Genomic DNA, 25,628 nt, shown 5'->3' with positions numbered 1-25,628 from the left:
TGTGCCTTAGCCATCATACACATTTAATATTTGAATACAATTGCACAACTGTTGTTTACACTAGCCACATAAAAATGCAAAATTCTTAGCACATATTTTGATCAAAACATGTGTACCAATCAGCCACATCCAGATGTATCTTATTCATTGGATGAATTCCTAACTCTTAAAGACAGCCCTCTTTAGCCCAAAACCTTCAAATAGACTCAAGAAAACTAGGATAAAGGGCTATATACTTTTATTAAGACACCTAGGGCAGAGGGGTGAACGGAGTGCAAGACAAAACTCATCTGCCAATGCAATAAGAGCCCATCTGCCATGTCCAATAAGGTTTGTTTATTGCTATCAAATAAAGATAGCTATCGGTATCTATGAATTTAAAATAAGTAGATGTTTTTTTCTAATGTTTATCATGGGATATATTAATATCCAAATAATTAATGCCGTAAAATCCAATAAGTGGATACCCCAATTATTAGAGTAAATTTTTTCCCTATAGTCTCATTTTAAACTGTTATATTAAGAGAGCATCAAATATTTTATAAAATATTAGCGTTACTTTATGTAACAAAAGAAGTTGATGATTATTTATCTCAAGTTCCTCTATGTGTGCTGACAGGGCTCCTCTGATTCTCCTTTGTGACTTAGCTAACAATCAGACCATATTATAATACAGAAATCAAAAAGTGACAACTGCACGCAAATTCCAGATTTGAAAAAAAGATTGCCGATTTGCCGCTTTTAGTGGAAAAATCTTCAAGCCTTTATTACGATAGTGTTACATGATAAAAGTCAGACACAAAACTGAGGACGCGTTTCGATTCTGAACTGAATCTTGGTGACCACTTTGTCCTCAGCTTTGTGTCTGACTTTTATCATGTAACACTATCGTAATAAAGGCTTGAAGATTTTTCACTAAAAGCGGCAATCTTTTTTTCAAATCTTTACACATTTACACATGAAATCACCGTGAAGGACTGAGCAGTGGAGCCTTTATTTTGTGAAAACCAAGACGACAGCCTGAGCAGGTGTCGCCTAGAGACGGTGAGCATTTTACTTTTTTCCTGTTAATTCATAGTCTATGAGGCACGCAAAATACATTTGCTATCAGAAGTATACATACCTATAATAAATACACTAACCACATTAAATAAGGCAAGGTTCTTGGTATATAATTTGATCAAATCATATTGGCCCATCTACCAATGTCCAGGTGACCAAGCTTTCTGATGGGTCCTAATCCTAATACCAGGTGGTTTAATCTTAACCTGGGAAAGATGGTTACCTACCTCTAACAATGCTCCTCTCTTGGGACTAAGCCTACAAATAAAACCAGGGAAGGTAAGATACCATTTATATGGTCCAATAGGACGGAAAGAAGGTAAATGGGCGGTGGCCCATTTACCTTCTGGAGTGAGTGGTTTCAACCTATACCAAATGCTGCAAACTGCAGCACAAAACACAGCTCTATGGATGAAGGCAAAGTAGACCCCCTTTACTTAAAGAAAGGCAACTGAGCCTTACCAAAGTTTACATAGACAAATCACAATCCATCTGGGAAAATGTTCTATGGACAGATGAAACCAAATTAAAACTCTTTGGCAATGCATACCTAAATTATGTTTATAGAAAGTAAAATGAAGCCCATAAAGAGAAAAGTACCCTACTTACAGTGAAACATGGTGAGGATCCATAATGTTGTAAGGATGTTTTACTGCCTTGGGGAAGCCTTGAACATGTTACAGGAACAATAAAATCAGGGTATTTTTAGAGCATTTTAGAGCAAATCGGGCATCTAAATGTTAAAAAACAACATGTGTCCTGCAGCAGGATAATGACCCAAAGCACACATCCAAATGTACACAAGAATGATTAAAGGGGCATTTAGATCTCAATAAATTATTCCCCACGATAGGGAATAATTTACTAATCTGTGTGAGTCTGATTGCAGGGACCCTCACCAATACCAATATTTTGCCCTTGACTAATCCCATTCACTTCCGTAGGGCCACTGGAGATTGCTAAGTTCAAGTGCTCAGCAATCTTCAGTGGCCAACACTGTCAAAACTTCAGGACATGCAGGGCCCAAAGTTTTGGCATCTGTAAGAGTCCCAGCAATTTGATTGCTCATATGGGACAACCAGTCATAAGAAAAGAATGGACTTTATTATACTGTCCAGCAATATGTCATGATCCAAAGCCCATTGAAAATATTTGGAGTAAGCTGATTCTGCTATTGGAAAAAGCAACCCTGCAAACATTCAAGAGAGAGAATTGCAGTGAAAGAAACTACCAGTAGACTGATGCAAGAAACTTATGTATGGCTACAAAAAACATCTGGAAACTGTCATTGTTGCCACTAGTTGTGCAGCAAAGTATTAGGGAAGGGTACCTTTAATCCTGTCAATGCCATATATGTATGTTTATAATGTATTACTTTTTTAGTAATGCCATCTAACCTTATGCTGAATATACTTTGACATGGTATTAAAATATTCTAATGAGTTAGTTATTATACTAAACAATCAATGGTGTCAATAATGTTGACCACAACTGTAATTTTATACAGCGTACTATATTATAAATGATCATAGCATTACTGGGTCTCTGGAATTGCTGTTCATTGAAGCAGGTACATCCACAGATAATGCGATGTTACAGCAGATAATACTGCCTTTTTCATGCTCGATAAAGGCTATATTATCGGTGGATGTACCTGCTTCAATAAACATCAAGATTTGATTCCACGGACCCAGTAATGCTGTGATAATTTGTATACAGTTTGCGATTTATAAATTTCCAATCCAGGGATCACATGCAGTTGTAGATCAGGGTGTTGACTATTTCTCTTATACCACCTTTTGTTTAGGTATTGAGACTGATTATCATTATTTGAATTGTTACTAACATGTAATGTGATATCATCATTTCTACCCTTTATGGCCTAGTCTACACGGTCTTGTGAATTCGATTTCCGAAGTTTATTATTAACTTACACTTTACATTATCTGGTGTTCACTCGGAGCAATAAAGGAATGAAAATGACATTTTATTATGCATTCATATAGCAAATGCTTGTGGTATACATTAGAAACTTGAAAATAGAGATGTACTTTAATGCTACAGGACCCTGCAAGGCATGTATAGAAATAAGGAAAGCTAGCGTAGCAATATAATCCTTTCACATTCTACTGTACACATAAACCTGTTATACAACTGGAATCACATTGAAAGCATTCTTCTCAATACATAATCTCACATGAGTATCATATGTCCTGGAACATTTCTCTAACTATATTAGTCACCATAGTAATATATTGCAGTTCTTGGTATAAAGGCCAAACCTTAATACAGACATTTGTTGTGTTCGTTCAGAAAAAATCTTAATCATTTATGTGATTTCATTTCTATAACTAGACAATTTGAAATCTCCATGGAAGAATGTAACCAAGCCTGAAGACTTTGGTGTGTTTTATTATTGTAAAAATCCTCCTTGATATTAACCCATTAACCCCTTAGTGACGAAGCCTATTTGCGCCTTAGTGACGGAGCCAAATTTTGGAAATCTGACATGCGTCGTTCAACGTGGCATAACTCCGTAAAGGCTTTACATATCCCAGTGATTCTGACATTGTTTTTTCGCCACATGTTGTACTTCATTTAGATTGTAAAAAGAGACCGATATAATTTGTGTATATTTATTAAAAGTACCAATATTGGAAAAATTTTGAAACAATTGTCATTTTTTCACATTTTCAACCGTAATATCTCAAATATGTCCAAACATACTGTACAAATTTTTGATAAGATATGTATTTCCATCTGTTTACTTTATTCTGAATGCACACTTGAAAAACTTTTGTGTTTTTTTTAACCATTTAGAGGACGTACAAATTTAACATTACTTTTCAGCATTTTGAGGAGCACTTTGTTTTCCTGCACCAAGCCAAGTTTGCAGAGGCTCATAAGTGTCAGAATAATAGATACACCCACAAATGACCCCATTTTAAAAACTACACCCCTTAGTGTATTCACTGAGGGGTGTCATGAGTATTTTGACCCCACCAGTTCTTTTCAGGAATTAGTTCAATTTAGGGGACAAAAAATAAAATTTCATATTTTTGCAAATATGTCATTTTAAAGACATATTTTTTTCCTATAGAGCCCATGAAAATGAGGATTTACACACCAAAATGGATACCCCCGTTTCTCCCGTGTTCAGAAACATACCCATTGTGGCCCTAATCTTATGTCTGGATGCATAACGGGAGCCAAAATGAAAGGAGTAGTCGGTGTCTTTCAGAACATAAATTTTGCTTGAAGGCGTTTTAGGCCCCATAGCACTTTTGTAGAGCTCTTGAGTGGCCAAAACCAAAGAGAACCCCCACAAGTGACCCCATTTTGAAAACTAGACCCCTTAACAAATTTATCTAGGGGTGTACTGACCATTTTGACCCCACAGTTTTTGAATGAATTCAAGCCAAGCAAAAGGAAAAAATTGTGATTTTCATTTTTTTGTCAATTCTGTCATTTTAAAAACAGCTTTTTTTGTACAGCACACGCATGAATGAAGCCTTTCATCCCAAAATGGATACCCCCGTTTCTCCCGTGTTCAGAGACATACCCATTGTGGCCCTAATCTTATGTCTGGATGCACAATGGGGCCCAAAACGAAAGGAGTAGTCGGTGGCTTTAAGAACATAGATTTTCCTTGAAGGAGTTTTAGGCCCATAGCACTTTTGTAGAGCTCTTGAGCGGCCAAAATCAAAGAGAACCCCCACAAGTGACCCCATTTTGAAAACTAGACCCCTTAATGAATTTATCTAGGGGTGTACTGCCCATTTTGAGCCCACAGTTTTTGAATGAATTGAAGCAAAGCAAAAGGAAAAAATTGTGATTTTCGTTTTTTTGGCAATTCTGTCGTTTTAAAAACTGCTTTTTTGGTACAGCACACACATGAATGAAGACTTGCACCCCAAAGTGGATACCCCTGTTTGTCCCGTGTTCAGAGACATACCCATTGTGGCCCTAATCTTTTGTCTGGATGCACAACGGGGCGCAAAATGAAAGGAGTAGTCGGTGGCTTTCAGAACAGAAATTTAGCATGAAGGTGATTTAGACCCCATTGCACACTTGTAGAGCCCTTGAGCGGCCAAAACGACAGAGAACCCCCACAAATGATCACATTTTGAAAACTAGACCCTTAACGAATTAATCTAGGGGTGTACTGTGTATTTTTACCCTACAATTTTTGAATAAATCTAAGCAAAGCAGTAGGAAAAAAAATACAATTTTCATTTTTTTGGCAGTTGTATCAATTTAAAAACTGTTTTTTTTGTACAGCACACATAGGAATGAAGACTTTCACCCCAAAATGGATACCCCTGTTTGTCCCGTGTTCAGAACCATACCCCTTGTGGCCCTAATCTACTTAAAGGACGCATGGCTAGGCCTATAATGGAAGGAGCACCCGTTGGATTTTAGGGTACAACGGAATAAATTCCAGGCCCCATTGCCCACTTATAGAGTCATTGAGCGTCCAAAACTATAAAGACCCCCACAAATATCCCCATTTTAAAAACTAGACCCCTTAACGAATTCATCTAGGGGTGTACTGCGTATTTTGACCACACAGTATTTGAATAAATTTTAGCAAAGCAGAAGAAAAAAATTACAATTTTCATTTTTTTGGCAATTTTGTCAATTTAAAAACTTTTTTTTTTGTACAGTTTACATAGGAATGAAGACGTTCACCCCAAAATGGATCCCCCCATTTGTCCCGTGTTCAAAAACATACCCATTGTGGCCCTAATCTACTTACAGGAAACATTGCAAGGCCTGTAATGGAGGGAACACCAGTTGGATTGCAGGGCATAACTGAATAAATTCCAGGCCCCATTGCTCATTTGTACGGAATAAAAATTGACTCCCTAAAATCCCCCCCCACGCCCTTTTCGGCGTTCCCCAAATCTTAGATAAAAGTAATAATGTGAACTGTGTAGTATTTCCAAAGACGGGTAATTATGGAGGCTGGTTGGGATGGGCACATGGGGCAATAAAATCGGGTATCCCCCCTCCTCTCATGCTTTTTGGGAGTCATTTTTTGACCTCAGCGGCGGGGATGGGGTGTAAAAAGTGGCGCTCTGTGAGTCTCCGTAAGCTTGATGAGGTGCGGCGGTCTCACACAGAAGGCGCTCAACAAGGTGCTCCTGGAACTGCATGAAGGCGGGCGTTCCCGGGGCTTCTTGTAAATTGCGTATTACAGGTAGCGGTCTGAATAACGCCGGGCTCAGGCAGCCGTATGGGGAATCCGCTTGTGGAGGCCCGCAGCGGATCCCGGCTGTGAGCCCGGCTGTGACCCTGCGTACGGCTGCGTAATGTACTGCGCATAACTGCGTACTTACACGGGCGGTCATGCACAGTACACTTTTTTTTGTTGTTGTTTGTATTTCCCGCACCGTCGCTTAGCGATGACGCGGGTACCCGCAGCCTGTATACAACGTAGTTGCGTATGGGCTGCGGGTATATCCATGACCATGGAGCACAATGGGCTCTATGTTGCGGATATCCGCGGTAAAATAGAACCTGCTGCGTTCTCTTTTCTGCGAGTGGATTACGCAATTCCAACCCGCTAATGTGAGCGGAATTGTGTAATCCAATGCGATTGATCTGCGTATTACCGCTAATCAAACGCATGCGGAATCCGTAATTCCTATCCGGTCATGTGAGACCGGCCAAAGGTAGATCGCTACCATTTTTTCACGTGACTGGGGACCGCTCAACGAGGCCACCCGTCACTGCTCCAGGCTCTCGGTGACCGTTGGTCGCCGAGAGCAAGGAGATATTAAGTTTCCTGGGCTCCCCGACTCCTGCGCATGTGTCCGGTGTTTTGCCAGCGGTCGCATGCGCAGAATACGGGAAAGCTCACGGAAGAAGTTTGCGTCGGGGTGTAAATATGGAGACCTCCGGTAAAAATTTTTATCTCCTCTCACCGATCGCATCAGTGAGGGGAGATGAAGCTTCACCTTTTTTTAACTTTTACGTGATCGCCATTATTCTTTGGACAACAGCGAACACGTGATCAGGGACCGCTCACCGTGTTCCCCCGCGAAATCTCCAGGCTCTCGGCTAAGTTTTGTAGCCAGGAGCAGGGAGATTTTAAAAAACCATGGCTTTTGCGCATGCGCCTGCCACATTGGTGACGGGCGCGTGCGCAGAAGCTGGGGTGAGGTCCACGGATAAATCCGCAGGCTTTAGGTACGTCATTTCATCCTCCCTCACGGATATGATCCGTGGGGGGAGATGAAACGCAAGCTTTTTTTAACTTTTTAAAACTTTTTTTTTACTTTTTGCACTTTTTTTTTTTTACCTTTTACCCCTTTTTTTATTTGATTTTTTTTACTTTTTGCACTTTTTTTTTTACTTTACATGATCACTGTCATCCATTGGATGACAGTGATCATGTCCCTGGTGACATCCCTCTGCTCTTGGCTACACATGGCAGCCAGGAGCAGAGCAATTTTGAATTTCCTGGGGCTCGAGCCCCTCTGTGCACGCGCCCGATGTCAATCATCGGGCGCGCATGCGCAGACGGGGATTTCGGGTCCCGGGACATCGGGACATCGCAGAGGACCGGGGGTGAGTATCTTCACCTCCCCTCATGGATCCGATCCATGAGGGGAGGTGAAACTTTAGTTTTGTTTTACTTTTTAAACTTTTTCGCGATCACCACTATCGCAATGGATAGCTGTGATCGCGGGCCCGGGGACCGCTCACAGTGGTCCCCGGTAACACCTCCTGGTTCCCGGCTACCTTCAGGAGCCGGGAGCCAGGAGATTTTAAATTTGCCGGGGACACCCGGGCTTTTGCGCGTGCGCGTGACGTCATCGTCAGGCGCGCATGCGCAGAAGGCCGCCGGCGGGTCCGGGAGGACCAGATCTCCGGGGGACACCGCCGACAAGCCGTGTGAGTATTTTCAGCTGCCGTGATGGATCCGATCCATCATAGCAGCTGAATTACTACTTTTTAACACTCTTTTCTTTACTTTTTTGCGATCGGCGCTATTCATTTTATAGCGCCGATCGCAATGCCGGGGGGGACTGCCCGCATCCTGGGATGACAGCTCCATGCTGTCGGCTACCTGCGGGCACCGACAGCATGGAGCTGTCACGTCCTCAGGCCAGTGGGCATCAATCCAAAGAGGATGCATAAAACTATGTCCTCTAGGATTAAGGCCCACTTTCTGAGGACGTAGTTTCCCGATGGGGCCGTCCTTAAGGGGTTAAGGATACATGGTGCTTGGTCCTGGGCTTTATTCCTGGCCGATAGTGAATATTCTAATAGTACTGAAGGCCTAGAAATAATCCAGGGTTAAAAGATACTGAATTTGAATTGCCATAAGCAAAATTAACCCTTTGGTATCAATTCTAAATAAAATATAAACCTTTATTATAATGTAGATGGACAAACACCTATATAAAACCCCATTATGCAAAGGTCAGTCCATAAAAATCACAGTATCAGGACTGCTCCTATATAATATAATAGTTTGGTAATTGAAGTCATTCATGGAGGATGGCCAATCCTATATTCTTAGTAGAGATAAACTTTCTGACTGACTATCAGAGACTGACATTTAAAAACTAGCTGTATAACTCCTAATAGTAAAGCTCCAACATGTTTCGCTGTCTAAACAGCATCATCAGGGAGACAAGGTGTTAGCTATAGTGAGCCGGGCTCTCACAGACAGAACTTATATAGTAGAGGGGCGGACCAAATGAGAGGACAACCTATCCAGACAAGAGAAGCAATTGGACATATCATTGTGAAGCAATGCAGAGAGGACCGATAATTGACAGGGATCTCCTCCATACACATGACAGGAGGCAGAGTCCATTGGGAAACAGATGCTTGCACATGTGATGTCCCGTTGGAATGTTTTAGAAAGATAGTTGCTAAAAAGACTAATGTCACACAAAAAAGGGACTTAGAAAAAATCAGTCCCAAATGTTCTAAAGGTGGTGCACATGCCTATAGACTTTAAAATGGCAAAATTACAGAGTGGACATGTACTAATTCCCAAATTTAGAGAGTAGGCATACCTTACTATAAGTGCAATAAACTTAAAATATATAATGGAACCTATAAAAATCAATAAAGGCCAATTTCATCTTGTGTGAGTAGAGACTTAGAAGAAAAATGCAGGTGGACTGGAAAAAATGGATCTTGAATAAGACAAACACCACACATAACAAAGGACTTAGAAAAATTCAGTCCTAATTATTCTAAAAGTGGTGTGCATGCCTATGGACTTGAAAATGGCAGAATTGCAGAGTGAACATGTACTGATTCCCACATTTAGAAAGTAAGTATCCCCTATTGTAGTTGTGATAAACGTAAAGTATATAATGGAGCCTATAAGAACCAATAAAAAACAATCAAATCTTGTGTAAGTAGGGACATTGTGTAAGTAGGCGCTAGAAAAACAAACAGCACACATAAAAGGGGATTTTTTCTAAAAAGGGGAATGTTCTAATTTTAATTTTCTGTGGTGCACGTCAATATTCCCCAGGGGGGAGTCCCCTTGTCACTAAACACTGTGACAGCACTGTTACAGTGATCAGTGCCAAGGGGACTCCCCACGGGGAGTAAAGAATCCCCTGCCACAGCTTTGGCAGAGGTTCGCGATGTTTTCCAATTTGCTTTCAATGGGATCAGCACTTCTGCAATCCCATTAAAAGCAATGGGCTGCTGGCAAGCCCTGCAGGGATTTTTGAGGAATGTGTTAAAAAAAAAAATATTCTCACCTCTCCTCAGCTGCTGGGCTCAGGCATGTCTAACCTGTCTTTTAAAATCCCCACCTGCTGAAAGGGCTGTATCTGATTGGCTCAGCACTCAGCCAATTACAGGCAGCTCTCAGCCATTCATTGAATGACAGCTGAGTGCTGCCTGTGATTGGTGACAGCACTCAGCCAATCACAGGCAGCACCTGGCCACTGTGCTATCACAGTGTTCAATGACAAGGAGACTCCCCGTGGGGAATATTTGCATGGCAGTGGTTGAGAGGTGAGTATATATATATTTTACATTTTTTTTACATTTTTACTAGAGATGAGCGAACATACTCGTCCGAGCTTGATACTCGTTCGAGTATTAGCGTGTTCAAGATGCTAGTTGCTCGAGGTGAGCACCACGCGATGTTCGAGTTACTTTCACTTTCATCTCTGAGACGTTAGCGCGCTTTTCTGGCCAATAGAAAGACAGGGAAGGCATTACAACTTCCCCCTGCGACGTTCAAGCCCTATACCACCCCCCTGCAGTGAGTGGCTGGCGAGATCAGGTGTCACCCGAGTATTTAAATCGGCCCCTCCCGCGGCTCGCCACAGATGCATTCTGACATAGATCAGGGAAAGTGCTGCTGATGCTGGAGCTGCTATAGGGAGAGTGTTAGGAGTTATTTTAGGCTTCAAGAACCCCAACAGTCCTTCTTAGGGCCACATCTGACCGTGTGCAGTACTGTTGAGGCTGCTTTTAGCAGTGTTGCACATTTTTTTTTTTGTATATCGGCCGTGCAGAGCATTGCGTCCTCAGTCTGCAGTCATTGTACATAGTATAGGGCCAGTACTGGTGAGGCAGGGACAGTGGGAAAGGTGAAAGAGATATACTGTCTATATAGGCAGTGGGCTTTTTCAAACAAATTTGGGGAAAAAAAGTATATTTGGGCTGCCTGTGACCGTCCTCAGTGTACTGCGTGTCTGCTGGGGGTAGTAGTCCTAATTAATACGCAGCTAAGTGTTACAGCAGGCTTGCGCAAAAGTGTTTCCTGGCTCTGCGTTGCCCGTTACATCACTGCCGTCATCCCGTCCAGGGGGAAACAGTCTGCAGTAATTTTACATAGTATAGGGCCAGTAGTGGTGAGGCAGGGACAGTGGGAAAGGTGAAAGAGATATACTGTATATATAGGCAGTGGGCTTTTTCAAACAAATTTGGGAAAAATAATATCTTTGGGCTGCCTGTGACCGTCTTGAGTGTACTGCGTCTCTGCTGGGGGTAGTAGTCCTAATTAATATGCAGCTAAGTGTTACAGCAGGCTTGCGCAAAATTCTTTCCTGGCTCTGCGTTGCCCGTTACATCACCGCCGTCATCCCGTCCAGAGGGAAACAGTCTGCAGTAATTTTACATAGTATAGGGCCAGTAGTGGTGAGGCAGGGACAGTGGGAAAGGTGAAAGAGATATACTGTATATATAGGCAGTGGGCTTTTTCAAACAAATTTGGGAAAAATACTATCTTTGGGCTGCCTGTGACCGTCTTGAGTGTACTGCGTCTCTGCTGGGGGTAGTAGTCCTAATTAATACGCAGCTAAGTGTTACAGCAGGCTTGCGCAGAATTCTTTCCTGGCTCTGCGTTGCCCGTTACATCACCACCGTCATCCCGTCCAGAGGGCAACAGTCTGCAGTAATTTTACATAGTATAGGGCCAGTAGTGGTGAGGCAGGGACAGTGGGAAAGGTGAAAGAGATATACTGTCTAGATAGGCAGTGGGCTTTTTCAAACAAATTTGGGAAAAATACTATCTTTGGGCTGCCTGTGACCGTCTTGAGTGTACTGCATCTCTGCTGGGGGTAGTTGTCCTAATTTATACGCAGCTAAGTGTTACAGCAGGCTTGCGCAAAATTGTTTCCTGGCTCTGCGTTGCCCGTTACATCACCGCCGTCATCCCGTCCAGAGGGAAACAGTATACATATATACGCTGCCTACAGTATCTGTCTGCTGTCTCAGCTTAGCCTTTAAAAAAATAGAAGCAAAACACTTAAGGCCCACTAGTGGCCTTTGGACACTTGACTGCTTCTGCGCTGTGAATTCCACTAGCTCAGTCATACGCACCTACGTCTCACTACAGGCTTGCACAAAATTCTTTCCTGGCTCTGCTGTGCGTTCCATAAGCGAAATCAGCCTCCAACCACAGGCCCATAAGCGGCACATTTAATTGCAGTGTTCTGTTTCTGCACTACTGGTAATACACCATGCTGAGGGGTAGGGGTAGGCCTAGAGGACATGGACGCGAGCGAGGACGGGGAGGCCCAAGTCAGGGTGTGGGCACAGGCCGAGCTCCTGATCCAGGTGTATCGCAGCCGAGTGCTGCGGGATTAGGAGAGAGGCACGTTTCTGGCGTCCCCACATTCATCTCACAATTAATGGGTCCACGCGGTAGACCTTTATTAGAAAATGAGCAGTGTGAGCAGGTCCTGTCGTGGATGGCAGAAAGTGCATCCAGCAATCTATCGACCACCCAGAGTTCTGCGCCGTCCACTGCTGCAACTCTGAATCCTCTGGCTGTTGCTCCTCCTTCCTCCCAGCCTCCTCACTCCATTACAATGACACATTCTGAGGAGCAGGCAGACTCCCAGGAACTGTTCTTGGGCCCCTGCCCAGAATGGGCAGCAATGGTTCCTATCCCACCGGAGGAGTTTGTCGTGACCGATGCCCAACCTTTGGAAAGTTCCCGGGGTCCGGGGGATAAGGCTGTGGACTTCCGGCAACTGTCTCAAGAGCTTTCAGTGGGTGAGGAGGACGACGACGATGAGACACAGTTGTCTATCACTCAGGTAGTAGTAATTGCAGTAAGTCCGAGGGAGGAGCACACAGAGGATTCGGAGGAAGAGCAGCAGGACGATGAGGTGACTGACCCCACCTGGTTTGCTAAGCCTACTGAGGACAGGTCTTCAGAGGGGGAGGCAAGTGCAGCAGCAGGGCAGGTTGGAAGAGGCAGTGCGGTGGCCAGGGGTAGAGGCAGGGCCAGACCGAATAATCCACCAACTGTTTCCCAAAGCGCCGCCTCGCGCCATGCCACCCTGCAGAGGCCGAGGTGCTCAAAGGTCTGGCAGTTTTTCACTGAGAGTGCAGACGACCGACGAACTGTGGTGTGCAACCTTTGTCGCGCCAAGATCAGCCGGGGAGCCACCACCACCAGCCTCACCACCACCAGCATGCGCAGGCATATGATGGCCAAGCACCCCACAAGGTGGGACGAAGGCCGTTCACCGCCTCCGGTTTGCACAACTGCCTCTCCCCCTGTGCCCCAACCTGCCACTGAGATCCAACCCCCCTCTCAGGACACAGGCACGACCGTCTCGCGGCCTGCACCCACACCTTCACCTCCGCTGTCCTCGGCCCCATCCAGCAATGTCTCTCAGAGCACCGTCCAGCCATTGCTAGCGCAAGTGTTTGAGCGCAAGCGCAAGTACGCTGCCACGCACCCGCACGCTCAAGCGTTAAACGTGCACATAGCCAAATTGATGAGCCTGGAGATGCTGCCGTATAGGCTTGTGGAAACGGAGGCTTTCAAAAACATGATGGCGGCGACGGCCCCGCGCTATTCGGTTCCCAGTCGCCACTACTTTTCCCGATGTGCCGTCCCAGCCCTGCACGACCACGTCTCCCGCAACATTGTACGCGCCCCTCACCAACGCGGTTACTGCCAAGGTCCACTTAACAACGGACACGTGGACAAGCACAGGCGGGCAGGGCCATTATATCTCCCTGACGGCACATTGGGTGAATTTAGTGGAGGCTGGGACCGAGTCAGAGCCTGGGACCGCTCACGTCCTACCCACCCCCAGAATTGCGGGCCCCAGCTCGGTGCTGGTATCTGCGGCGGTGTATGCTTCCTCTACTAAACCACCATCCTCCTTCTCCTACGCAACCTCTGTCTCGCAATCAAGATGTGTCAGCAGCAGCATGTCGCCAGCAGTCGGTGTCGCGCGGTGTGGCAGCACAGTGGTGGCCAAGCGTCAGCAGGCCATGCTGAAACTACTCAGCTTAGAAGAGAAGAGGCACATGGCCCACGAACTGCTGCAGGGTCTGACAGAGCAGACCGACCGCTGGCTTTCGCGGCTGAGCCTCCAACCGGGCATGGTCGTGTGTGACAACGGCCGTAACCTGGTGGCGGCTCTGCAGCTTGGCAGCCTCACACACGTGCCATGCCTGGCCCACGTCTTTAATTTGGTGGTTCAGCGCTTTCTGAAAAGCTACCCACGCTTGTCAGACCTGCTCGGAAAGGTGCTCCGGCTCAGCGCACATTTCCGCAAATCCAACATGGATGCTGCCACCCTGCGCACCCTGCAACATCGGTTTAATCTGCCAGTGCACCGACTGCTGTGCGATGTGCCCACACGGTGGAACTCTACGCTCCACATGTTGGCCAGGCTCTATGAGCAGCATAGAGCTATAGTGGAATACCAGCTCCAACATGGGCGGTGTAGTGGGAGTCAGCCTCCTCAATTATTTACAGAAGAGTGGGCCTGGTTGGCAGACATCTGCCAGGTCCTTGGAAACTTTGAGGAGTCTACCCAGATGGTGAGCGGCGATGCTGCAATCATTAGCGTCACCATTTACACAAATGCTGTGTGACCCGCCACTGATTTTCCGAGCAGCTCGTACTTAACCCTGCTTTGGAACACAAGAATATAACTGTAGTGCTCTATTGCATTGACATGGGCATGTAACATTCCTTGATCCACAGTGATAAGTGTGCACTGGGAATATGTCATAGAAGGCATTACCACTCACAGTGGACATCACAATGGCTGCCCATGGGTGTTTAATCATCACTACCAGTGGTGTCTGGTTGGAATAGTCCATGTGAGGTGAACACAAGCGACTCCAGCAGGAATCCTTTTCATGGTTTACACAAGGAGGTATTCTGCTGACAACCAATGCTTTCAATGTCCATAGAAAAGATGTAATAAATCAATAAACCATCGTCTGCTCATTTGTAGTTTGATTGGTGGAAAGCTATCACACATATTACCAATTGTTGAGAATAAGCATTTGTACACGCGATCATCTGACTGATAACTGGCTCATGTAAAAGGGTCTTAGTTTGCTGTACATGATCCTAAGTTACAGATTCTACTGAAAAGGGTCTGTCTTTTATTACATTCAGTAACTTTTCACTTCCATCTCTATAGGAGCCACCAGAGCTTGGAAAACCTAAATGTGGAATAGTACTCTCTGGAGCCAAAGTGTTTTTGTTCTATTTGTTGTGTACACCCCTTTAGATTAGGCTTTACCACGAGCTATTAATAAGAAAAGTTATGACCATTAGGGCTCCTTCCCATGGACGGATTTCTGCCGCGTAATACGCGGCGGAAATCCGCTGCGTTGCCCGCAGCTATTAGGTTCTATTGAACCTAATAACGCAATGCTTACAGTGTGGAATTCCACCGCGGAATTCCGCACCGTAAAATCACCTGTCCTCACCCGCGGCATGCTCTATTTGCCGCGGGTGTACGCGCGGACGGCTTCCATTGCAGTCAATGGAACCCCGTCCGTCACACTATCTTCCGCTGTAGCACAGTGGAAGATAGCATGAAACCGCTTCCCCGCCTACCGACGCCACGTCATATGACGCGTGCGGCGCGTCATATGACACGGTCGGCCGCGTCATGTGACGCTGTGGGCGTGTCATGTGACGTGGCCGGCGTGTCACATGACGCTGTGGCGCGTCACGCCGAAGCGTCCTGCGGGACGTAGGACACCGGATCCGCAGGTAAGTATTGGGGTCTCTGGGGGGGCGCCCTGATGGGCTTCGCCAGGGAATTCTGCGGCGGAGCCCGTCACGGCCATGTGCAGCCGGCCTTAGAAAGTAAAAAGTGGGATTGGGCAGATGTTTTTCTTTCACACTTTTCAGGTGTGGCTAAGCCAACAGCCATCCAGCCCTGGGCTCAACAATTTATCCCCTAACATCTGGTCAGTAAGAACATAATGATTTGCTGTTGCTGAGGAAGAAGGAAACCTGCCACCCAGCAACAGCCTACAGTAAGTTGGGACCCTGCCCAATAGAATATCCATCTCTAGGACAAATGCTAAAGCTAGAACTGCCGCCTGCATTAGTGAGAAGTTGCAAATTATGAGCAGATACAAACGCCTCCTAGTATAAACATCTACTATTAAAATACTTTTAAAAATTCAGCCATACCAATTAATCTTTTAATGATCACCCTACCGATATAAATATGAAAAAAGAATATAAATAGCATTAGTTTATATTCTGCAGAATACCTGCCTCATAGGCATAATTCTAGAACAACAATCCAACAAGCACAATTTAGACTGAACCACTTTTACAGAAACCTTAGGTTTACCCAACAAACATTCAATCAAAAGCCTAGTCTTTTCAATTTTAGAGATATATTTAGGAAGCTTGAACTCCCTTACAATAGAATGAATGACAATACTAAGGTATTCAATGCCGGCATTTGGTAACATAGTTTGTTCCACTGCCAGAAATAAGAGAACGCATCAGAAAAAAACCAGACAATAACTTACAACACACTAGAGAGTCTGCAGAGCCAATGAATAAAGAATTGTATACATACTACGTCATGCCTCCCTGCATTGCTTCCACTGCTATCACTCTTTCCAAAAGGGAGGAAAAGGCTTTGACATACAAACAAGACAGGGAACAATCCATTATTAAGCATTTATTAAACTAAAACTGACCTTTAAAATAAAGACCCAAGGAATTGAATGCCCCAGAGTGAATCAGCAGCAATCAAAATGCTGAATGAATGTCTCCTGAAAGATTTAACAACAGCCAACGCCTGATCAAAAGTAAAGTAACACACTGAAAACAAAGATTTATTAATCTCATCATTTAAAGTACCCTCAAAATGAAAAAACAATTGCTACATTAGGTGGAAGGAATTTTGGTCCTTCATCGGAACAACCCCAAATGGAGAAACATTGGTGCCTCAAACCCTGCACCTGCTATGGGAGGCGGTGCTGGTCTTGCCATAGTTTGGATGACAATAGCCTGGTTCTAGAAAGTTGTAGATCCTGCAGCAGATAGTGAGTAACCTGGTGACTCTGCTGTGCCTGCTGCTGCCTCTGAGGCTTCTGTTGGACGCTGTGCTGCCAGGACTGTAGATCCTGCTGATAACAGGGACAGAAGTAGAAGAGAAGGCACCTGCTGTCCGCTGAGAGCTGGAGAGCGAGAGTAGAATTGTTTCTGGTGCTTGGATCTCAGAAGCTACTCACAACCTGGGAACATGACCAGAGACCCAGATGGAGGGGAATCCGATATTATAAGACCCTCACTGGACAGACTAGTGTAGCCGCACTGGCTAACGGATTCTTCCAGCCCAGAATTAGTAGCGCTGTCACCTACATAGTAACATAGTATGTTAGGCTGAATAAAGACAATGTCCATCTAGTTCAGCCTGTTTCAACCCCTAGTTGATCCAGAGGAAGGCAAAAATCCCAAGAGGCCATCAGGGCGTCCATTAGCAGTTGCACGTTTTTTCCTCATGCTTCTCAGAGATGGATGAGCTGGCAGCCACATAGCCCTGGGCTCAACAATTTGCCCCCTAACACTTGGTCACATAGGTTCCGTAAGAACCCAATGACCTGCTGTTGCTTGAGTACATACTACAATAGGTCAAGACTCTGCCCAATTGAATGTTCATCTCCGGGAGGAGAAAACCTGCTTGGAGATGGACAAAATGTCAGAAAAACTCCTATCTAAAGCTTTCTAAGGAACCACAGGAATATCCATACTCCCATGTGGCTCTGTCCTTAATGTACATGATCTGACCATTATCTGTATTAGATATGAAGCAATATTTTTCCCTTATAAATTGTATCGCTGTATTGGTTACACATTTTGACTAAAGTACTGGTATTTAACTGATTGCAGGAAGAATGCATTATAATTCAAATAGTAGCTGAATAAGATCAGTTATCATGTATTCAGCTGTTCTAGAAAACATGTAGAATAGTCACTATCAAGTACCTGATTGTATACAGAAGTGAATGTTTTTGAAAATATGTGCAATTCTAATGTAATTCAACATAAGAGGCTGCATTTAGGGAACCATCATGTATAACAACTGTGTATAATCATGTCTGAACTTCACTTGCTGATTGCAATCTGATCTCTGTAATATATACAAAACTCAGCCTAGATGTGCAAATATGAGATAAAGTTTTTACGAAGGAAACAAAGATTCTAAATATGTGAGGGATCAGGTAAAAAGATGCTTTTTGCTACTCTGACCTTAATATTGACATAACTCTACCCTCCATGTGTTGCATCTATCTCATGGGAGATAAGTCACTGGTTGAGCCCTGAGTTAAAGGGGTTGTCCCGCGGCAGCAAGTGGGTCTATACACTTCTGTATGGCCATATTAATGCACTTTGTAATGTACATTGTGCATTAATTATGAGCCATACAGAAGTTATAAGAAGTTTTTCACTTACCTGCTCCGTTGCTGGCGTCCTCGTTTCCATGGAGCCGACTAATTTTCGCCGTCTAATGGCCAAATTAGCTGTGCTTGCGCAGTCCGGGTCTTCTTCTTTCCTCAATGGGGCCGCTCGTGCTGGATGCCGGCTCCTTGTAGCTCCGCCCCGTCACGTGCCGATTCCAGCCAATCAGGAGGCTGGAATCGGCAATGGACCGCACAGAAGCCCTGCGGTCCACCGAGGGTGAAAATCCCGGCGGCCATCTTCAGCAGGTAAGTAAGAAGTCACCGGAGCGCGGGGATTCAGGTAAGCACTGTCCGGTGTTCTTTTTTAACCCCTGCATCGGGGTTGTCTCGCGCCGAACGGGGGGGGGGGGGTTGAAAAAAAAAACAAAACCCGTTTTGGCGCGGGACAACCCCTTTTAAAGAGTTGTGACTTTTGCTGTGGAGGCTGGAGGTGGATAATTCAACATACTGTATACCATTTGCAAATATGGCTTTTCCTTGTCCTTACCTGCAAGCATTGTAATATCATACCAGACTGTGGTAGCTTAGGCCAGTTTCAGATGAGCATATTGCAACACACCTGTAATACGGATCCGTTTACGGGTCATCTTACAGGTGATGCTCTATGTGTATGTCATGTGTATGTATTCATTATGTGCTCGGTTATTCATGCGGATTTTAATCTTCCATGTATACATACATATTTTAATCATAATTTCCATATGTTTTGTATTGTGTCGTATTGTATGCGCATTGTAGTCAGTTTTTTTGTTTTCACCTATGGGTTCAATGGAAATATGTATACAGATATGTTTTATAGAAATTTTCACAGGTTTGTGTTATTTTCTGGATGTGTTATTTTCAGCTAGTTTGTGTGTCCTTTTTCATCATTTCTGAACCATAGGCTACTTGCACATGGGTGATGTAAAAGTTGCATTTGATACTCTCCGACATAACTTGCATTGGACAGCACTTGGGCATCCTGTCCGCGTGCTGCCCGATATGTTAAACACCGCACATTGACGTGTTATTCTCCTCTGAAAACCAGACAAGAATAGAACATGCTGCAATTAAAAAAGGCCTGTGTCCATATACCCATTCAAATGAATGGGTCCTATATCCGTCCAATTTTCAGACCTATTTTTTAGTCCAAAAATTGGACAGGAGAAATGTCTTTGTGCATGTAGCCTTACCAAGATCGTTTGTTTCCTTCAATCAATACTCTTAGGAACAGAGATTTTAATACTCTGGCTTGTTAGACAGAGGTTAAGAGGAGGGAGAGCCCTTTGTCAGTTTCAGTATATGGGTATATCCTCTCATTACTCAAAGGAGTAGCAAAGGTAATTTTGACATTATTTTTGATGATTTATTAAGACATCCCAATCATTTTTTTCTTTTCATTGGATGAAAAGCCATTCAATATTTTTTCTTCGGGGTCAGCTTTGGCCATGTCTCACATTCCAAACCAACATGAGGGAGAGTATTTCTTCAGAGGAGCAATTCCTAGTGACTCTACGATAAGTTTATAGCTTAAATTAATAATTTCACTGTAATGCTTCATCTATTTCTTGTTAATGTTTTGAAATAAGATGAATGTGTTACGTTGTATATTCAATAGAATTAGGGTGCTTTCACACTTGGCCTGGGGATTCGAGGAGCAGGAAAGGGAAATTCTTGCGGCCGAACAGTTCTGTCTCTGGACGGAACCAAACAGTGCCAGGAAGACCCCATGGACTATAATGGGGTCCGCCCCCTTTCCATCAAGCTGTCTGGTTTTGAGACAGAAGAAAAAGCCTTTTCTTCTGGTATTTACAGCTGGATCTGCGACAGAAGCTCCAGCTGGAGGTTCCAATGCAGATGTGAAACCACCCTTACTTTAAAGATTATACATGTAAATCTTTATGTATAAACATAGACTATTTTTTGTAGCTTTCTGGCCACTGGGAATTTATGCTCTACATTTTGAGTTTCTCATAGGTGTATCCGCAATTTCTGCCTTGTGGGAAACTCTGCAAACAACCTATATGCCTTTATAAACCAGGGATAAGTGGATTCAAATAGGCCGGATTTACACATTTGGACTGATATGGCACTTGCAAACATGTGAATTTCCCTGCGATTGCAATGCATTTTGTGATAGAAACATATTGCATTACATCTTGGCAAATGTGATTTTCACACAGTTGTTGTTTTAATAGGAAAAATAAAAATTGCTTCTCACTCATATAAAAATCGCATCTAACAGCGAGTGTGATTTTTTTTTTTTTGACTCCCATAGAAAAAAAATAGGACATGCTACAATTTTTCTATCTTGCAGAATCATTGCAAGAGAAAATCACCAATGTGAACATATCAATTGCAAATAATGGATTCTATTTTCGTGCGAATTCTGTGCGTCTCTCAATGTACAAAACTTGAGCAAAAAAAGTTGCTTGTGTAAATGGAGATTTTGCATCAGCTGCTCACTTTTTTAACTGGATGAGAAACATAAAAATGAGGATGCCTCCAAAATCTTTAATTAAGAAAAAAATCCTTTGTTTTATTGGCTGCTGCAGACACCCACTACAAATTTATGATGGTGGATGTAGGATCGTATTGCAGAAATGGTGGTGAAGAAATAGTTTCTTTTTCAAACTTTGGTCAGTATTTGTTTACTAATGCTTTGGATTTTCAATCTCCAACCCAACTTCCAGACACATGAGGACCTAGCATCTCATATGTTACAGTAGCAGATAAGGCTTTTGCACTTTCTAACAAACCTAGTGACACCTTTTCAAAAATGAGGTCTTGATTAGCGATGAGCGATTTGTGGAACAATCAGTTCATGTCAGGACTTGGCTAATTTCACAAAAAATAGGGATGGATGATTCCGACCTCAATTAAAGTCAATGGGAATAAAAATCAGCTTCAAGGCTCAGTCACACGGGCGCATCGGCGCCGATGCGCCCGTGTGACTGACAATTAGAAGGCGGGCGTACCGGAAGATGCCCGTCTCTCTCCAGCGCTGATGAAAGAACACATGACCGGCAATAAAGCCGGTCACATGTTCTTCCTCCCGGGGCAGGAGAGAGACGTCCATTTTCAGGTACGGCCATCTGCTGGCTGCAGTAACACGGGCACCGATGCACCCATGTGACTGAGCCCTCACTAATTTTCCCTTCAGCAGGTCCCACTTAGAGCCAAAGCCCCCTCCTGCAAATTGCATGGGAATACAGCGACAGAGCTGAGGAACACTGTGCTCCTTCCAAAAATAGTGTTTAGCGGTGTAGGGGTCAATCATAGCACTGATTGTAGGGGTGGTATAGGGGTCAATCATAGCATCAGGTATCACTGAAAACAAAGACATAGGGTCTCCTGGATCAAAAATTGTGCAGAGAGACAACTGAAGTGTTACTTGTTTAAACGCCAGATGAATACAACACTCAAGCCCAGGCAAGCTCCAACGAACAGCTGTAGAGCTACAAAAATTTGCAACAAAGAAGACAGAAGGTGTCTTTTTTTTAAAAGCAATTTCATAAATTTTGCAAAGAAAAATTCTGACAGGTGAACACAACACTCAAGCATTGGCCTTCTACTCCTTCTCTTCCAAGAAAAAGCAGTAGAGTTACCAAAAATTATACCAAGGGAGACAGCAGATGTGATACTTGTTTTGAGAGGAGGAGGAGGACACATGGCAGAATCAAAAGAAGGAGGGCAGCAGCAGTTTCACCTCCAGCACGAACAACAGAACCTTAAGAGCAGAGTGTGCTCCCCATGGAAAGATAACAGCTATAGTTCTGTATTGACATATTTTTCATTTGAGAGGAAGTAGGACGAGGAAACATTGCAGAAGCAGGGGAAGTAGAGCAGCAGCACCACCACTATCAGCAGCAGCACTACCACAATAATGAGATTTGTCATTTTGGTCTTGTAATGGGTTTCAAGAATGGTAGTCACCCAGGAATGATCTGATGTGCGTCAAAGTGCCTTAGGGTGATATCTCACATTCCTCCGAGTCAGGCTCTACTTCCTTTATACTCCTCCCATGCATTGAGAAATGTGTTGGAGAAGACAACCTCCTTTCTTGACCATAGCCACCCTCCCTACAGTGTGGAGTATCCCTTCCTCCTCCTCTTCCTGTGACAGCAACACATCATTGTCCCTGAGGCTCTGTTCCAGCAGGCAGACAACAGGGATGGTCATACTGAGAAGTACATCATCACAACTGACCATATTGGTTGCTTCCTCAAAGTAGGCTAAAACGGCACAAACATCTTTAAGGCCTTAGTCACACGGGCGTTTTTTCCCGCGATATGCGGATCGCATGATGGATGCGCATCCGCAAATCGCGTGACCAGGGCCAAAAAATCACCCGAAAAAACTGTTCCTAGCCGCGTTTCATTAGAAACGTTACAGCTGTGGCAGAGGAGAATGATTTGTCTACTATATGTTCTCAATGGGGTCGGCGCTGCTGCCGCCGGCACCATTGAGCGCATATAGAGAAGAGAACAGGAATCGCAGATAGGTGCGATCTGCGATTTCTGTTCTATAATTTATCGGACGAGCGCATAAAAACACTCATGTGTCCGATACCATTGCAAAGCAAAGCAATGGTTTTATAAAATCGCTGGACGCATGCGCATGCGCAAATCGCGCGAAAAAACGCCCGTCTGACCGAAGCCTTAATCTGCAGCCACTCCATAAGTGTCAAGGAACCAATGGCACACATCATCTGATAATCCGTGATCGCTCTCTGCTGCTAGTTTAGCTTTTGCAACATATGCAACGTGGAATGTTACCATGTAGACACATCACAGGTGAGAAGGCTGCATGGAAGCTGGGTGTGAATACCGAAAGTGTGAGCAAAGTTTCCTGGCCTTTTCCAACAGTGGATGTAAACCTGGCTAATTGGTTAGGAATTGCTTCACTATCAGGTTCATCACATTGGGCAGGCAAGGTACATGTGTGAGATTGCTGAGGCAAAGGGCTGCCAGCAGGTTAATCCCCTTGTCAAACACAACCTTGCCTGGCTCCAGATTGTGTGGGTCAGTCACATGTCAGTCTGGGCCTATAAAGCCATCAACAGCTCTTTGCTATGTGGCTACGCTCCCCTAGACATGCGTTTTAAGAAAGCATTTTGACGTTTATCACATGCAGCGCTGTATGGGGGTCAGATTTTGTCACATACAGATACAGTATGTGTGCTGAGGTGAAGGATGTTGAAAGGTGGTATGAAGAAAAGAGGTGGAAGAGATGAGGAGGTGGCATACAATGATGAATGTCCTGCAAGTCTTGGGGGTACTATTGAAAATTTGACTACCACTTTGGTCTTCATAGCCCACCTGCAGTAACTGGATCCAGTGTGCTGAAAAGGATATGTAATGCCCTTAGCCATGCTTTCTGGTCAGGTACACCCTGCCAGTGATAGCATTCTGCAATGCCACATGGTGGTGCGGGCAGGGAAGGCTTTTTTGGCAGTGAAATAGTCGGCTGGACATTTGGCACTGTGCTATCCATTTTTTCACGTGGTCCTGCGTTGTGTTCTGCACAAGTGTAGGCACTGTAAACCATCATAAGTTTTTTTATTTTAATAGAAAGGTATGTGGACAGGAAAAACAAATTCTAAAATTCTGCATTTAAAAATGAGTGATGTACTTATTTAAAAAAATATATATTCAGGATCTAAAATGAGAAAGCATTGCAAAGTGGACCATTAATATTCTGATACATTAAAAGGTGCAATAATAAAAGCTTAGCAGATTTGCATAACCACTCTTTTACTTTAATATAATAGTAATAATCATTTACAGTAAATAAAGAAGGTGTTAGGTATTCTGACATTATTTGCAAAGTTCTGGTTTTCAAGGAGTTTAGGATTTGTCCAAACTTTGCAAAACAAATTTCACAATTACAACTGTTATACAGGCATCATTGACTAACACACCACAATGCGGTCCTAATGCAGCAGAAATACAGTCCTAAGCTCTTGCTCATGACCTTAAGGTTGCAGGTTCAATCCCTGTGTGGTTCAGGTAGCTGGCTCAGGGTTGACTCAGCCTTCCATCCTTTTGAGGTCGGTAAAATGAGTACCCAGTTGCTGGGGGGTAAAAAAAAGACTGGGGAAGGCTATGGCAAACCGCCCCGCAAAAACAGTCTGCCAAGAAAACATCACAATATGACATCACCCTAGGAGTCAGTCATGACTCAGTGCTTGCACCAGGGGACTTTACCTTTACCTACAGTCCATAAAACACAGACTGACGGCAGATTCAGACGAGAGTGATTTTCTCCCGTTATACTGGCGTGATAATCATGGTGTTTCATTTTCATCACTTCTTTTCATGGCCGTGATTTGTACGTTGAGACACAACTACGCTCTGTACCGCCGAGTGAAGTAGCGCCCACAGCAGTGGGAGTAAGCCCTGAATACGGAGGTAAAATATGCTCATCTGAAAGCGGCCTTTATAGTATTTATTACATGCACTATTCCCCCTCTAGTTTACATTCAAGTTTGTGTTCTATCTTCCTTTGTTTCTAATCTTTATGATACGTTTTATTTGGTTCACATATCGCTCAGTTAGTTTATTACTTTTGTAAAATACAGTTTTTCTGACTCTAAAAAATATGAACGAGATGCTAAATTGTAAAAGGATATAAGCACATAAAATTCTTGGAAACACTTGATGAAGTGACAGACTGTTATTCTGAATTACTGGCATGAAACTGGCAGACTTGACTTGTACCTTCTTCAGTAGTTTATAGCCTGAAGATCCACACTACGATGCAGAATCCAGACAGAAGCTAACATTTAATAGGGAGTGTTACCAAATGTCAGTTACTGCACATAATATTGTGTTCAGCTCATACAACACATTCTAGAATTTACAACTTTTAATGCTTTATCTAAGACTCAGACTGCGGTAAACAAGGAAATAATAAAATGTTCTGGCTGTAAAGTTGGTATTTACTCAAATCTAAAATATGGATCTTTGTAATAGATCTTTATTGTCTTGTTTGCTGTTTCACTTAAATACTTGCTCATTTTGTTACTGCAATAAAAAGAAAAATATCCTGTTACTACCTGGTAACCATCAACAATCTGGTGTCAACAAATCTGTTATTCTTACTGCGTGCTTCTGTAACGTACTGTACGTTGTGTGCTTAATGGTAAAATATTAAGTATTCATAGTAGACTAGATGCACACCATGTGATTTACTATTGTCATGTATTACAGAAAGAGCTTCGTATATATACTCCAACATGCCCATAGACCTGAATGAGCAAATGTATTCTGAAAAGGCTGTCCTATGGTAATTTTACATTTTCGGACTCACTAGTCACTTGGGATGCTGCATTTCCACTGCATGGTGAGCATTCAGATGATTGGTTCATTAACATA

The sequence above is a fragment of the Eleutherodactylus coqui genome, chromosome 1, assembly GCF_035609145.1.
Source record: "Eleutherodactylus coqui strain aEleCoq1 chromosome 1, aEleCoq1.hap1, whole genome shotgun sequence".
NCBI lineage: Eukaryota > Metazoa > Chordata > Amphibia > Anura > Eleutherodactylidae > Eleutherodactylus > Eleutherodactylus coqui.
This window is presented reverse-complemented; position numbering follows the sequence as displayed.